Source organism: Tauraco erythrolophus, chromosome 25 (genome assembly GCF_009769465.1).
Source record: "Tauraco erythrolophus isolate bTauEry1 chromosome 25, bTauEry1.pri, whole genome shotgun sequence".
Lineage (NCBI taxonomy): Eukaryota > Metazoa > Chordata > Aves > Musophagiformes > Musophagidae > Tauraco > Tauraco erythrolophus.
The window spans coordinates 1,037,395-1,054,592 of NC_141489.1; positions in this window are offsets into that span (position 1 = coordinate 1,037,395).

Sequence of the window (17,198 nt, forward strand, 5' to 3'; positions counted from 1 at the left end):
GCAATTCCTGCGTTTGTCAGCAAAAACGCACATGAAAACTTACAGAACCAGACTATTTCTCACATAGGTACCTGCTTACTTCAGCCACCTGTTTAAGGGGGGGTGACCAAACCCCTTAGATGCTCTTCCCATAAACCCTACGCTATTTGTGCTCCTCCAATACGCGTGAGACATGATTGATCGTTGTATGCTTTGGTTTTTTAATGGTGGCTAGCACTGGGGCAATTGCTGCTTTCAACGCATACTTCAAAACTCCTCCACCTGACACGCTTCCAGCGCTCGCTCCCAGATGAGGCCCTGCAATATGCCATCCTTCTCACCCATGGAGGGGCTCCATCAGCCAAACAATCCAGAGGGTGCATCGCAGGGCTCCGAAATGTCTGGCAGCAGAAGTCGCTGCCTCCATTTCACCTTCAAGCGTGCTTACTGCGAACTGAAACCTCCCGGGCTCCATGTGGGTTAGCTCTGGTAATGCCTCTTTCCCCTGTTTGCATAGAAAAGAAGTCCCTTCTTTGTGGCTTTCTGCAGAAGTTAAATGAACAAAAACAACAAAGATTGCTCCACCTATACAGATGGCTTCTACCTGAAAGGGATACAGCCCACAGCCCACACTCCACCCACCCAAACCTTAACGAAATAAACATACAGTGACATAAAATCTGTTATCAAGGAAAGTTTCCTCACACCTCTTTAACAAAAACATTTCAATATTTTGCTCTCCGAGATGCTGCCAACTCACTACTCCCCCGCAAACCAGAATGTGTGCAACAGATAAGGAATCAGACATCCCTTTCTGGCCTTAAAGATGTTTCACTAGATATTCTCCGAAGACCATTAAAACCAGGATAGGTGCAAGAGGCAAGGAAGTCCTGTTGTTTTCTGGAAAATGTCCAAGCAGACCTCCGAAAAATTAGTGATGCAATGACAAACAGAATGATAGCTTGTTTGTGCACCAGGCTCTGCTACGGTAGGACAGACCCGCGCCGTCCTCTGAGGGTTGCACTGGATCTACCCGGAGAGCAGCCAAGGTCACGTTCTGAGCGTGGGTCCTACCACGGCTCAGGAAACGTGGATTTTATCACCGACGTCAGCCGAGCACCCAGGTGCCGGCCCAGGTGCTGCAAGGTGAGACAACGGGACTGCAGCGGGGAGCGGCGTGACCCTGTTTGTCTCTGCTCTGCTCTGCCTCCAGCTGCAGAGGGACTCTCCCCTGCTCCCACAGCTTTCATTTCAGTAAGGGCAATCCTCACACAGCTCCTGACGCTGTCAGCAAGCGCAGAGACGCTGAAGGATTTGAGCACAAGGTCGTCCCGTCCCTTACCTGCCACGCTCCCCTTTTCTGGAGTCCCCTCTCCCTGGTGAAGGACTCTTCACTGCTGTGGTGCTTCTGGAGAACGTGCATCTGCCAGCTTTCTCTGCAAAGCAAACATTTAAAAGCACTGGTTTCAGGTTTGAGGCTCTGGATGGCAGCACAGAGCCAACCCGTGCCATGGCTTCTGTCAACCACCTCTGGCCTGCCACCAGCTTTCCAGTCACTTTGGTGCATTCCTACCCCGTGCTCTGCCTCCATCCTTGGCGCTCGCTCTCCTGAGCGGAGCACTTGTTATGGTGTGGCTCTGTGAACCGATTCCTCCCCATTTCAATGAGTCCTCATCACTTCTTCATCACAGGCTCTGAAGAAACAGCAGCCTGAATGCTTCAGCACAGAGACAAGCTCGGGATCTGGTTCCCTTCCCAGCTTCCCTACACGTTCCCCCCATGATCCTAGACCAAACCCTGAGGAACAGCAGGTCTCAATTCCCAAGCAGGGCCATTAGCACTTAATTTCTCTCATCCATTGTCTGCCCAGATTGTAAACTCAGTAGGAAAGACTGTGTGTTTGCACAGACCCTCGCAAGAAAGAGCCTCCAGACACAGATGAGACATAAAATAATAAAAATAATTTCAAATCCGCAGCAGGCAGTTGCAGAACCAGCAGGACAGAAGACAAAACACGTGCTTGTCTTTTAATGACCAAAATAAACACCCTCCAGGCAGCGAGGAGAGCGCTGCGCTCCGCGCTGCCAGGTTCTCACTGCTTTCCCGGGAAGGGCTCACAAAGCCACCGCTCGGGATGCCACCCCAAGCACCGCCGGGCAGGTCGAGATCCCGCCAACACCCCAGCAGCACCGGGGAACGGCCGCCGTGCCCGGGCCCCGCCGGTGCGGGCAGCGGGGCCACCGCCAGCCGCTGGAGGGCAACAGGAGACCGCGGCGGTTCTCGCCGCGCTCAGCCCGCGGTAGCCCAAAACGGGCACGAACGAGCCCCATCCGCTGCCGCAGAACGGTCCGCCGGGAAGCCGATCCCGGGAGGAAGATGAGGGAGCTGCAGCGTGCCGGGGAGAGCAAGCCCTAACCAGCCTTTTACGGATTTTATTCCCTGTATCATTTCCCAAAAAAGTTTCTAAATCTTTCTCCGAGCTGCGTGTGATATTATTCTGTTTGAGTGGAACAGCGTGGCGCCCTTCATTATTTTTGTAAAGGGTGTAAAAGCTCAGTTTGATGCTTGAATGCCCTCACGCCTGCCAAGCGGGCGCTGTCAGAGCCTCCCCTGTCGCTGCTGCTGCGGGGAGGCAGGCAATGCCCGAGAAACCCAGGAACAACACGTCCTGGCAGCAGCCGGTGTCTTCCCTTTCAAACACAGACTTGCACCGTGTAAATCCTGGCTCCCTGTGCCCTGCCCGTGGCCGCTGAGGCATGATTTCCATCCCCGCAAACGGTGAACGGCGCGGTGGGTGAGCCACGCTTCGCGTTCCTCTGATCCCTTCCGAGGATCTCAAGGCCCTCTGGAAAGGAGAGCCAAGCTCCAAGCGTGTGCTGCAGAGGGAGAGAAATGCGTCCAAGGTGATGCTTGGAAGTGTGAGCAGAGCCTGGAGCTGGGCACGTATTTCCCATGCCGTGAGCTCATTCTCGTGCCTGTTCTGCTGGCACAGAACTGCGGTGCAGAACCGTGGCGCTGGAGTTCGCAGGGCAGGAAGCAGCAATGCAGCACTTCTGCTATTGGAACGAATCAATAAATAGACCCTGACCTACGTGCAGCGCACTGGAAGGGCACTGCAGTTTGAGCCGCTCGTTTCTCGGCCGAGGTCAGGGAGCTGATCCGTTCCTCGTGCTGCGGCTGGGGAGCTGTAACGCCACGGGTCACCCGCAGTCAGGGGCAGGAGGCAGAGGGAGAACACAGCAAAGCACATGCTAATTCACAAGCATGCAGGGAAACAAAACCAAACCAGAGGCAAGCCGTCTTGTTCTTGTAAATGCCGAGCATCTCGTTTTGGTTTGTTCTGTTTTCCCATGGCACATTTTTGTCAGTGGCGTGAGAAAAGCATTGAAAAGTCCTAATGGCAAAACAAAAATTAAAGATGCCGGCGTGTCATGCCTGACGTGTGGGCCAGGCCCATCCCTGCTGCCAGGATCCATCTCCAGCAAAGCCTCTGGCCAACGAGCTGGTGTTATCTGGCAGAATTGGGCTACTGGAGAAGCAAAACGTGAGATACCCCAAGTCCTCCAAAGTGGTGGCACTGACACCCGGATTTCCCATCCTGCCTGCCGTGATGGTCATGCCCGGAGCTGCAAATCTTCCCCTGTTAGAATTTGTTGAAGCTGTGACCCCCAGGGAATGTCTGAGAGTGACAGCCAGACCAACCGTGGAAGTGCTACTGATCTCCTCGCCGCTTTTTCTCTCTTCAGGACAGCTTGTCTGCCTCCCAGGAGAATCACCTCAACTCCATTAGAGCCCATTAGCAGCTTCCTTCCCTTTAGCCTTGAAGTGAATTTAGCACTGGTGAAAGGCGTCGTGGTGGCAGTCCCAGGGGCTGGAGCCCGCTGGCAGAACAGCTCCGGCGTGGAGCGGAGCCGGGCACACGCAGAGCCGCCCCACCGTGCCTGCCCCATCCGCGGGCAGCCCCGGCCCCGTGCAGGAAGGAACCAGGGGGGCCTCTTCTCCTTCCTTTTCCTGCAGACTTCAACAATAGCAGAGGCACGGACTGGAAAGAGAAGGAGCGATGGGTTTCCCCACATCAAAACTAAAAGTTTTTTAATAAAGTGGTGTCTGACGGGCATTTGCTTGCCCTGCATAGGAGGTTTCAGGGGCACTAGTGCTTTGCTGTGAGCTGTCTGTGCTCTGGGTTGTTACTGCCATGGCTTGGCCATCCCAGTCGGAGCCCTTTGCATCCCTGAGCCAAGGGCAAAGCCTGAAAAATATTGCAGGACCGTGTGGGACAGGAATGGACAGGACTTGTGCTGAGGGCTTTGTCCAGGACAAAGAGATGCCTCTTTCACTGAGAAACGGCCCAGCCTGGAGCCCCTGGTGGGACCATGGGCAGAGCGGGGCAGGTGCCAGTGCAGTCCGGGAGCCCTGCCGCCCCGGGCAGCCCGGGCCACTGCAGGCCAGGGCTGGGGCATGCAGAAAGCACGCAGAGCATTTGGCCCTGCCGTACCCTGCGCTGCGGATGCAAACAGCCTTCCATAAATATCAAAATGCTTTCAGCGTGACAAGTGTCAGCAGCTGTGAGTCAGCCCTTTGCAATGCTCCCAGTCGGACAAACCATGGCTTCATTGTCTCCGGGTCCCCTGGAATGTGAGCCGCACAGAAGCCCACCCGGCAGCCCGGCTGCTTCCCTGGGCTGCTGACAAAGGCGAAGCAAGCACCTTGGGGAGTTCTGACACAGTGATGCATGCCCAGGCTACAAGGGATCCGAGGGCAAGCATCCAGGTAGCACTGGAGCACTTTGTGCGTGGCCAGTGTGTGGCTCAGTGTGGAAAACAGTTCCCGAGAGCACATCCCGACTTTTCTGCCAGGGGAGAGCTGGAGATCTGGGAACAGCTGCAGAGGGAGTGTTTGATCCTCAGCCCCTCAAATGCTGCTGCAGGTTTTGGTGGATTTTAGCCATTGTGAGATGGAAACGTACATCTGCCTCTCGCTGCACAGCTGCAGAGAGGTGGCTGCACACCCTCAGCACAGCCCTGGCCCCTCTCACAGCCCTGGCAGCCCTCCAGCAGCAAATGATTCTCACCTATGTTGCCATCCTTGCCCACTTTATCCCAGTAAACCCACAATAATCAGCCTATTCTTCTCCAACCCTTTGCTGCTGCACCCATCCGGAGGCCCTCAATACCCTTTGGCTCTACCTTTCCCCTTCCTGTGCCGTCCCTTCTTTCATCCCTGCTCGCCCCTGCTATTAGCAACGAGAGCTGTAATTAACCTCGCTGGCGGTGCCCGCAATCCTCCCCCTGCCCCCGTTGCAGTGGGGTTTGCAGGTTTTTCCGTTGAACAAATACGGGTGCAATTCACCTAAATTGCCAGTCCCTACCAGTGGCTGGCGCGGGGCACTGCGGCATGAGCAAACAGTGCTGATTACGGAGAGGAAAAGCAAGTGTGGAAACAATTGTTCTCGTTGACTTCACCTTGATAACAAAGACGCCAGCTCCAAGACAAAAGCTGTTTCACAGTTCCGCGCCCTGGGGTTGCAGGAGTCTCATTCCTGGAAACGGGAAACTTGGTGATACTGGTTTAAAATGCAGCTCTGAGGTGGGAAGGATACTCCACTGGTCGGGCAGAGTGGCGAGAGCTGGGTGTCATGTCCTTTTCTTCTTCCACCCACCATGAAACCTCAGGCATCTCTCTTACCCTGGAGAAGAAAACTCCAGGCAAGTGATTATTTAGTCGAAAGCTGTCAACAGCTACAGCTCAGAGGTTCATGTCTCTCCCCTTGCAGTGCTGTCAGTGGGTGCAGAAATGCATCCTCTGAGAGGCCGCTGGAGCGCAAACAAGCGTGCACGCAGACAGGTGTGATGCCTTCATCTCAGCTCCGTGCATCGTCTGCAGGCTTTGTGCACAGCGCACGCGTGCCGCGGGCTCAGCTGCCGCCTGGGTTATGGGGACCATGTGAGGTTTCCTCACTAAAATGGTCAGTTAAAAGCTGCCTCAGGAAGAGGGCTTGCTGTTGAGACAGGAAGAATCCAGTCTCTAAGTCTTTGCAATTTTAAGAGCAAAACGCAAGCCGCGGATGCGTGCTGCAGAGAGCTGTGCTCTTTGGCTGGCTTTGATGTCCCCAACCCCTGAGAAAACACCCCAAAGATGTGTGTCCCGGGTGGCAGCGGCTTGGGAGACTCCGTTACATGCTGAGCAACATCTGTACAACATCCTCGGTGCCCTTTGGGGCAGGGAGCCTCTAGATGCCAGTCATCTTCTGGGCTCGTCTGTAGCTCGTTTGCACATGGTAAACTGCCAGTGGCACGCAGGACTGGCCAAAAAAGGGTTTTTCTCCGTGCTCCACCTCCACAGCGAGGTAATTCCTTGGGGGAGGCTGTAGGAGCCACCCGGTGCTGCCACCTCAGCTTTGCCCACGCAGGGCAGCAGCAGGACCTCATCCTATTTCATTGACGTCAGTGGTTTTCCCCTCGCCGGCTGCCGAAGACCTCACACCACCTGGCATGTGCGGGCACGCACCGGGCGCTCTGCCGCAGCCCAGCCCGCGCCGCCGGCGTGCTCCGGGCCGCGGCAGTTGCTTTTCCATTCCCTCCTGCACAGACACATCTGTCGGCTCGGGGCACCCCGGCCAGCCCTCGCCGTGGCACGGAGGGAGCTGCTCCTTCCCTTGCCCAGCTCGTGGCCGGCCCTGACTCTCCCCGATGCCCCCGGGCACGGCGTGGCGGAGGCTTGTGCTTTCAGTCCACGAAAATCTTAACTGGAAGGTCTAGAAAACAAAAGGTCCTTTTTCAGTAAGAGGCTGATTAACGTTCCCTGGGGGAACCCAAGGGGCTCGTCACTCTTCTGAGTAAACGTGGTTTGTTGTTCCAAGAAGGGTGACTCACCTGGCCCAGGCTTCGGAAGCGGCGAGGTCCCAGCAGCACCCACGTGGCTGTTGAAGGGAGCCCTGCGGTGCCAGGGTTCGGTGGTGGTGCGGCGGGCTGCCTGCTGCCCCGGCACGTGCCCAGCGTCGCTCCATCGCCCCCTGCGCCGGGCAGCGCCCACCATCACGAGTGCTGCTGGGTGCTTCGGGCTCGGCGTTGCCCAGCAGCGCTGGACGCTGTGCCCGCGTGCTCCCACGCCCAAAGAAGGGGCTGGCTGGGCTCGGGGTGTCTCTGGGGGTGTTTGGAGGTGGCAGCAGGACCTAGTTCCAGACCTTGGTGGGTACTCGTGGTCCTCCCCGCTGCCCTGTGCCACTTGGCAGCCTGGTGAGGTCCAATCCAGCACAAGGCAGGTCAGGCATCCCTCCAAGGTTTCCCTGGGAGCTGCCTGGACTTGCTCTGTTCGCACCAGTTGTGCCGTCAATCCCAAGGAAGGTCATTGCCCTCGGTGGTGATTCCAGGTGTGTATTGCAGTGCCTGCCATGTTTTCTTCCTTTTTGAAGGCCCCAGAGGAGGGAGGAAGGCTGGAGGGGTGAGGAGGAGGAGGAGGGAGGAAGATAGCAGCAGGCTGCTTCCTGCCCAGATTTACTGCATGGCCGGCTGCCCGCATCACTCCTGGTGTGCCAGGCGTGCTGCCACCCTGCTTCTCCTGGGTCAGCCTCCTGCGAGGCTTTCTGGAGCCGGGGGTGGGAGGGAGGGGGTCTCAGCGCAGGACACGGGGCAGAACATTCCCAAAGAACGACCAGGCAGAGCAGCTGCTCGGGACAGCTCACGGGTTGTATTTGTTCGTTTTCAGCTGTCAAATGAATACTTTGTCTTTCATGAGCACATCCTGGGTAGGGCTGTGCTCGGAGAAGTTGGCTCTGCACAGACAGGTCCGTGTTAGTGAAGAAGAGGCAGAGGAGCCACCGGCAGAGGGTTCTGCCACCGACGCTGCCAAGGGCCATCCCAGGAGGAAGCAGGACCTGGGGGACAGTCCCTTGTTCCAGCCCTCCCATCACCTGAAGGTCTCAGCCCGAGGCCTCTCCCACCTCACCCCTGCCCCAGCGCCCGCAGAGACACTCTGCGCTTCCCTCAAGCAACAGATCTTCTGTTCCAAGCAGAGGTGACAAATAAGAGGGATTTTTTAACCTTTTCTCCTCGTTTGCACAGGTGCATTCCCGGGAAGCACTCCCAGGTCTTATTCATAACCAATATTTGTTCCTCCGAAAATGCTGTTTCATACTGGCTCAGCTCATCGATATCTCTGTGTTTATTTTGCTCAATTCCAGAAACAAGTAACCACGCATTTACGAAACCTACATCATCCTGACCACATGGCTATCTGCCTCTCTTGTTCTTGAAATAAATTTTCGTTCTCTATTTTTGCAGCCTGCTTCTGTTGGGAAGGTCCATTCTGTTCTGCAGGCAGCCGCTGCACCCCACCCCATCTCATCCCATCTCGTCCCATCCCATCCTATCCCATCCCATCCCATCCCATCCCATCCCATCCCACCCCATCCCACCCCATCCCATCCCATCCCACCCCATCCCATCCCATCCCATCCCATCCCACCTTGGAGGAGCTGCAGTACCACGGCTTCACCCACCTGCCCGACTGCGTACCTGTGTACGGTGCCCGGGGCCGTGCTGTTTGCTGGAGGACAGCGCTGTGTCGTCTGCGAATAACGTTTGGGGCCTTCAGGGTGGGACAATCAGGATGACTCAGAGGCTGGTTCGTGGGGGGATTTTTCACTTCGGTGTAAGAACACCCGCACGGCTGAGTGGCGCGTGGTTCCCACAGGTGTTGCTGCTTAAATACAAAACATCCTCAGTAAATTCGGCTTAACCCCGGTTGTAACTGGGATGACAGAGCCCTGATGCAAGGACATTTTTACACCTGTGCAGCGGGTTAGTGATCCCTCGGGGCCGTGCAAAGTGCCCTGCTCTGGTGACAAGCCCTCTGTCCACCTCATTAATTTTTTCCCGTTTCTCTTCCACGCATACGGAGAGCACAAAGAAGATGTAATGGCTCGGCCAAAGAGACACTGAACATCTTGGCTTCACTGCAAAACCAGCGAAGTCAAAGCCAAAGGAAAACGGTGTTTTTTTTCTGAGGGGTCTCGCAATATCTCTGCGCTCGTGTTCGCTTCAGCGTTCGGGGAGGAGTTTGACAGTGCTGCAACAAACAACCCTTTTTCTATAGCAACTGGCCCCTCCAGGACATCTCCGGGTGCCTCACACAATGCAAATGGAAAAGCACTGAGACGTGAACGTCTGTGCTGCAGATTGAAAGCGAAGTTCAAAAAGCAAGGCAGGGTTTCAGTTCGGCTTTGTAAGTGCCAATAGCAGCCACAACCCGATCCCCTCGAAAGCATCGCGTCTCCGTGGGCCAGGGAGGCCTCTGCGAGCCGGGGGCGAATGGGCCGGGACGTGAACACACAGCAAACAGCTTTGCATTTATTTATGTATTTATTTATTGCATTTATTTATGCATATATTTATTTATTTACTGCTGAGCGAGTTAACGCGGGTGCAAGGTGTCGGTGCGATGGAAGCACCTTCTTTTGCGGACACCAGCCCAGCGCTGCAGTCCCGTTTCGTCTGGCCACCACCTTTCAAACGAGGCACAAACCAGCAGTGGGCTGGGGCCGGGGCTGGGGCGGTGGGCCGGAGCTGTCTGGGACAGGGTCCCTCTTGGACGTGCGCGCCCGCCGCGTGCCGTTCACCCAAAGGAGATGCTGGGCCCTGACCAACGTGTTTAACCTGCTGACAAAGCGCCGAGCTTACAGGGCTGCAAACCCCGTAGAAGAACATCATCGGAGCTGGGTGTGCTCTGAGTCCAGGCTGCTCAGGAGGGGACCAGAGCGTAAAGGCACCTTTTCTACTGCCAAAACCCCCCCAGTCCTGGCGCTTCCCCCTCCTACGCCGTGTGTATCTGCAGTCCCCTATACCTGCCCGAGCATCCCGCCAGAGACGAGGTGCTCGGCTTGAGGGACCCCACGCGGATCGTGGTTCCCCAACACCACCCCCCCGTCTGCTCCCTCCAGCACTGGTGCTGTGTGCACAGTGACAGCGGCGCTGAGCATCCTCAGCTTACAGATGCCATCTGTCGGGTACCACGTCAGTGGTGAATTTTGCCAGCCAGGAAAGGGAAAAGTGCCGGAGATCAGTCCCCACCGCGATCCCGCAGCCGTTACAGCGGGAAAGGGGCTGTGCTGGCGGCGTGAAACGGGGGTGTGCGGGAAGGAAAGAACAACCGCCGGTAATAAATAAACCGTTGGAAAGATAGCAAAGTGAGATCAAGGAATTCAAAGGAAGGGAATTTATATGGTGTATTTCCTGATAAAATCGGACGTTTCAAAGGGTCCCTTAGCGGTGTGGCAATGCTGCGGTAAGCCGAAGGCGTTTATGGGCAGCAGAATAGGCAGTTCCCTTGAAAAAGGGCATTTCAGGTAGGGGATTGTAAAGGTTGCTGTGTGGCGCCGTGCCCACTGGAACTGGAAGAAACCCTTGAGCCAAAATGTACAGTGATACAAAAAGGTGTTTGAGGATTATTGATTATCACCCCTTCCCAAGGGGCAAAGCCAAACGCAGCAGTCAGCCCGGCCGCCCCGGGCTGGGCACCGTGCGAACACGGCTTAGAGGAGACACAGCTGCCTCTAAATAGATTTTTTACCCAGCTCCCTGTAACACACCAGTGGGATAATCGTGCTGAGGGTGTGGGCAGACCCGGGTCTTTCTTTAGATCAGGCCAGAGCAGCCTGGGAATTCTACAGCCGCCCTTTAGCCTGACGTGATGGGAGATGGTGCCTTTCCCCTTGCACCGAGTTGGACCCGTCTCACCCAGCCAGCACCTTTGCCACGAGGCAGTGCCAAAGGGCCGGGCTGCGACCTCTTAAACTGCTGCCTGGTGCAGAGGGCACCGACAGACCCAGTGCTGGGAGGAGCAGACAGAAACCACCGCTACGACGCTCCGGCTGGGGAGCGGTCCTGAGCTTTTGTTCCCTCTTCGTTTATTTTCACAGCCTTCAGCCGACGGTGGGAGAGCGAGGCCGAAGCACGGTCCCTGCCCGTTCTCCCTCCGCGAGGTGCAAGGGGGCCGGTGCCAGGGCTGAGCACGGGGTTTGGGCTCCTGCTGACCCACGTGGGACGGCCAGGGCAGAGCACGGTCCCATAGCATCAAATCCTCAGCTGCTCCAGGCAGAGTTACCTGCTCTGCACCAGCTAAAAGTCCTCCTGAGCAGCTTGGGCAGATCCCTGCCTTCGGCCATCCCGTGCCAGCGTGCTCTGCAGTCAGCCCAGCCTCCCACCAGCGCTGCTCCGGGTTGTATCCCTGTATCCCGGCGTCTGGGTCTCCCCTCTTGCATCACACCTGGCCTGAGGAGGGCTGCACCCAGCAAAGCTCAGCCCAGGTGGGAGGGACTGGGCTCCCGTTAAATCCAAGGCTCCCGGAGGACAGAGCTTTGCACAGACTCACCCTTGTGCTGATTTAAGAGCTGAGGTGCTGTCGGAGGCGTTGCAGCGGGACAGGGGACGAGCAGCCGCAGCGCAGGTACCTGCCCAGGGCTGATTCCAAGGGCCGTCTCTGCCTTTTCCCTGTCTCTCTCAAGTCCTCTCTTCCCTTCGATCCTCCACGCCACTGTTATCTGCAGTTTGTACCAGTTCCTCTCTTCCATCACTTCTTTTCCTTCTGCTGCTCCTCTGCATTGAGCTGGGAATTGTTCTTGTGCCTTGGGAGGAATCTGCTCAGAGATGCCGAATGAGCCCAGACACGGTTGCTCCTGCCCGCGCACCGCGGCCGGCTGGCAGGGACACCCGGCGCTGGTGAGCCGGGGTGGGGAGGCTGCTGCATGGCCTGGGAGAAATGGCACGGGATCACGCATATCGCTCAGGCTAAGTCAGTTCTGGGCTCTTCTTAGGAGCCCATGGGGCTTATTTCATCGGCAATTACCTTTGCTACTTACCCAGAGCCTGGAGCCTGCTTAAGATTTCCAGTGGTGTTGGGTGAGGGTGTCTGAGCAAGTGGTGTGAGATGCTTCGTTCCCTCTGCCTGGAGTGAACCCAGCCTGCAGAAACGAGGTCGCGATGGGGGGTGCGCACCCCGCTTTTCAGTGGGAGGCTGCGGTGCGGCCAAGTGTTGAGAGTTCACGGCAATAAAAATAACACGTGGTAGCACCAAGTGTGACGGGCTGGAGGCACTGGTTTGCGTAGGGCTGGGGAGGAAAACCAGCTGGCTGTGTGTTCGCCGGGGTTGTTTGGGACCCCTGCGCTCGCTGAAGCCGCTGACAGTCAGCCAGGTCCAAGCGTCGCGGCTCAGGTCAGCACCAAGAGATGCTGCAGAACCAAACCCCAGGTCCTGAGGATCCACCCTTGCGTCGGAGGGGAGCAGAGCCCATGTATTGGCAGGGGTATGGAGGTCTGAGGAGGGGAGGAAGGGTATCAAGGAGGGGAGGAAGAGTATCTAGTCCCACTTTGTGCTGTTTGTCCCTTGGACCCAAGAGAGGAGCACGGAGCACGGTCTGCGGCTTCGCAAGGTTTCAAGCCCTGGGGTGCAGTGCTGCACACTCAAGGGCACGTGGACCTGGCAGCGTGGATGTACAGTGTCCTTCTGAAATGCTCAGAGTCTGCAGAGCCCTCTGTGCAGCAGCTCCCACCCTCTGCCTTCCCTCGGTGCCCCTGAAATGCAGGGAAACAGCCTCCCTCATGCTGCAGCTTCCGTTGTAATAATACTGCCGAGCCCAGTTCCACCAGGAGATGGAGGTGAGACGTGCATGTGGTCTCAGAAAGGAAAAATCCTGGCTGGTGCTCCATGGAGCTTCTCAGTGTGTCTAGAAAGTCTCCCCTTCCTGTAATTTGTCTCAAACATTCCTAGGATTAGCCAATTTAGTCTATTTTTGGACAGATACCCTCTTACAAAGATGCTCTTCTTGCTGCCCCCTCCCCGAGCTTCCCATGCCCACGGCTCGTGCTACAAAGAGCTGGAGGGAAAACCCTCCTGGCTGCACTGGGACCTCTCCTGGGAATGGGGCACGAGGCTCTGCGGCTCCTCTTGTACCCAGAGAAGCTCTTGCCAAAGGGGAAAGAGCCATCCTGGGAGGGGGAAAGGGCACATGGCACTGGGAGAGGGAGTTATTTGAGCAGCAATTTGGACATTACTAATGGCCCTCCTGGTCCAAAACCCTGCAGAGCCCTGCAGAAATCTGGGATGTTGCTAAACAAGCGACATGACGCGTTGGGGCTGCTGGCAGGGGGTCGCTGCGGAGGATGGCTACTGCTGCCCCCTCCCCGGGCACCAGCTGCCTCCGGCTCCAGGAGCCAGACCCCCCCGGAGCTGGGGGTATATTCATATTTGCTATGTGATACCGCGGGGCTCCCTGCTCTGCAGGCAAAACACGGCACAACCATGGCAACTTTTTTCCTCAACCTCATCAGCACGCCCTGCTAATCTGGGCAGGTCACCCCGCAGCCCTCACGGTCATTAAACCGGGTGTAACGAGCTCGGTAAATCCCGGGTGTCCCAGTTCCGTCTGCTCTTCCCGGTGAGGGGATGTCTCACCGCCTTGTCAGCGGGAGGCTGCCCGGGCTCACGTTGCACGGAAAAACAACCCGGACTTGGCAGCTGGCTCGGCTGTTTTGGGGTGTCTGCGCGGGCGGCGGACGAGCCCGTGTCCCAGCTCGGGTGTCTCCGCTCCAAATAACCGCGCTGGGACAGCCGGGGCTGGGCAGCTGCCCGGCGAAGCTGAGACGCAGCGTTTTCGGCACCGCCGTGGCCTCCTCTGACCTGCCGGAGCCCGGGCGAGCACCGCGGAGGTGGAGCTGGGGGTCGGCGCTGAGCTCGCCGTGCTCCGGCGGACGGAGCCGGGACGGGGCCGAGCATGGAGGGACTTTGCTCCGTGCAGGATCCACGGGCTCGGTCCACGTGGCCGTTGCAGCCTGGCTGGGCTGCGCTGTGCCTGGCGGGTTCGGGCAGGGCGGTTATCCAACAGCTGGGTGTGCCTGGCACAGCCCTGGCCCACGGGCACCCCGCTTCTCCCGCCGCCGCCCAGGAGGCACCCCGTGGCCCCCCAGACCCAGCACCCTACCTCCTGCCGGGGCTCTCCCCATGGGTGCTCCGGCTCTGGCCCCCAGCCCCGACCCCCCCAGCCCGGCTCCTTTGCACGTCGTTGCTTTGTGTTTTCACGTCAAGGGGCCGCCCGCCGTGGGGCTGGAGGTGGGGGGCAGGACTGGGGCTACGGGGCTGAACTGCGACTCCTGCCTCACCGCGCCGGCTCTCTGAGTGCAGTGGCCTCACCAAGAGCCCTGCAAGTGTGTCCGTCTGCATCTGAAATCTGGGACTCGTCCCCGTCACCGCGGGGGGAATTCTGTTGCACAGTCTGTTGCCGGAAGCAGAAATTCTGTAATTTCCAGTCCTAGATGGGTTTGTGGCCAGTTTATTTCCATCCCTTCTGCGCTGGCCTTGCCTCAGCTGTAGGAGCAGTGCTCCTTCCCCCGGTGTTTCTGTGCGGCCAGGAAACCCTCCCGGGCTCGGCGGCAGCACCTGGGCTAGCCCTGCCAGGGCTGCCACGCTTCTGCCAACTCACTCCGCTGCCAACGCCGGAGCGAAGGGCATCGCACCCCGTGGCACGGCACGGATGTGCCATCAGCTTTGCTGCGCAATATGGGCTCCCTGCCTGCACATTGTGTTCCAGCCTCATCCCTCTTGTCCGGCCAGGGGCACAGCTGGACGCTGCCCAGCCCTCGCCGGGGCGGTACGCGAGGGCACTGCTCTTTCCCATGGCTCTTGGCAAGTCCTGATGTCTGTGGGCAGCATTTGCCTTTCTTGTGGCTGCACCATGCTGGTGGGTAACAGTCACCTGTGATTAGCCTCCTTCACCAGAACCCTCCTCCTCCTCTGCTGCTCCGGCAGGAGAGCCTCAGCCGAGGCTGGAGATCCTGGTGAGGAGCCTGGGACACCTCTCACTGGAAGCTGGAGAGAGGAAGGGAGGAGAAATGAGGTTTGGAGGCTGATTCTGGCAGCATCAGGCATGAGAAAGATCAAACACTCGGGGCAGGAGTACAAGAGGGGAGGGAAGCTGTTGCGTGCATGCTCCTGGAAGCCCCGGCAGTCCTGCTTCATGCAGACTGCACGTTATTTCTGTACCTACTTAAATTAAAACCAGCCTTGTCTTGCGGACGCTGGCTGGAGCCAGGCAGTTCTTCTCCCCAGGGGAGAATCCAATTTTCACTCCATCTAACTTGTGTTTTTGACCTGGAATGACTCTTCTTTTTATATTTAACAAATGCTCCCTCGGAGCCTTGTACCGTGCCGTGCTCCTCCCGGCGCTGCCCACGGCGTCACGGCACATACGTGCTCCGAGGCAGGAAACCAGTATCAGGCAGGTCGCTTACCTGGGACCTGACCGAGTGCACGGCAGAGCCGCGCTGCGACCGGATCAGAGGCGGCACAAGCTCCATGGGCAGAGCCCTGGCACAGCCAGCCCGGCTGCCCGGTGGGAAAGGGGAACTCGGGTCCCAGCCCACTTCTGCATCCTCTGGGCCTTGGCGTTTGCACCCAGGAGCACCAAGGAAGAGCAAGGCGCAGGTGCTGGCCCTGGCACGGCTGCTGGGCTGGCAGCACCTCACCCACCTGCCCCCCCAGCCTGGGGAGCACCTTCCCTTAGATCCAGCTCTTCCCACTCATTTTCGGATAGATCCCTTCACAACCAGCCCTCCGTAGGGACAATCTACTCTGGACTCGGTCTGTCTCCCACCAGCACCAGGACGAAGCTGCCTGGCCGAGCGCAGCCCCGATGCCCAGAGGTGCTGCTGGAGCTGCAAGTCTTTCCCTCCGGGGGGTCGGTCACAGCTCGGGGGTGCCACGTGCCTGTCCCGTTTCAACTCAAGGCACAACAGCTGCCTTGTCACGGTGCTTCCCCTTCCACGGCACAGGTCATGGTGCTGGACACGTCCTTTCCTGAGCCTTTCTTACGGACCAGCCTGTGAATAAAATCTGTCAGGGGCTCAGGAGGCACAGCGGGATCGGACTGGGAGGGCACTAAATGGGTTTGAAGTATCTATTCACTTCTGCAGTCCTTAAAAACCTCTCCTCGCTCTCTTGAGAGCGTTCACTGGTGTGACTCATGATCCGAAGCCGCCCCGCGTGCCGTACGCTGGGAGCAGCCGCGGGCAGCAGCGATGTTTGGCTTCTAACTGGCGAGCCTCCATCAGGCTGGGCGGTTCTGGGCACCGCTCTCCACGGCAGGAGGCTTCTTCAGGGTTCCCGAATTCGTGGAGGGCAAAGCCGCCCGTTCTGAGCCACCTCCGGAACCGCTCTCAGCACCCGGCGCGGCGATTAGTCACCGCTCGCCAGACGTGACGTACGGCGCCGGCCCGCGCTCCCGCCCTCGCCCACGGCGCGCTGCGGGCTCCCCTGCCCGGGAGCAACGGGTCTCGTTCCTAATCCCGTGACTCCGTGGTTAATCAATCCGAGACAGGGGAGGAAATAAGTCAGTAAATAAGACCGACGCAGGAAAGGACGAATGTTTTAATAAGTGTTTAATCAGCCCAGTGTTCGTGTGCGTTACGCACCGGAGCCACACCGGGTACGGAGCGGGGCGCCCCGAGCTGTAGGATTAGCTCCGGTCAGTGAGCCGTTGGCTCCCGACATCCCGTGGTCCCCACCAGAGCTGCCCGGAGAGGACAGGCCCGGGGAACTTGTGTGTGGCAGTACAGGCACGGGGAACGTGTGTGGCTTTTGTGCCCCTGGGCACGGAGACCTTGGGGTTTGGCTGCCACAGAGGGCACGGAGGGGTGGGCTTGTTCTCCTCCTCCCCAGACAACACAGCGAGGTGCCCTTGGCACATTTGGGGGCATCGAGTTTTGTGGAATGGCAGCTCCCATGGATGAGCACGTGGGAGGGCAGCAGCTGGGGGGTCCCCACACGTTCCTGGTGCAGTTGGATCCCACACAAAAGTTGTCCGGCCGACGCTTCGTTTCGGTCCTGCCCTGTGCAAACGAAGCGGGATGGAGTTTCTCGGCTTTTGAATCCCGAAAAGCTGTTGCAAATTAATCCTCCGCGCGCTTGCCCAGATGCGCTGTGGCACTGGGAGCAGAGGCTGGAGGGGGTGGAAAAGTGATACTGGGTGACTTGTTTCTTAGGAGCTGAATTCCAGCTTTGCACTCCAAATCCCCGTTTTTGCAGTCTTTTCCGCTGAAGTCTGCTCCTGCCCTGGGCACGCCTGTGTAACCGCTCCTCTCTCTGCATTCCTTAGATTCTTCTTCCGCCTGAGACGCTGGATTGAAGAAGGGTCCTGAGGTCCCCGGTGCAGAAAGAGAGGCGAGGAGGAGGAG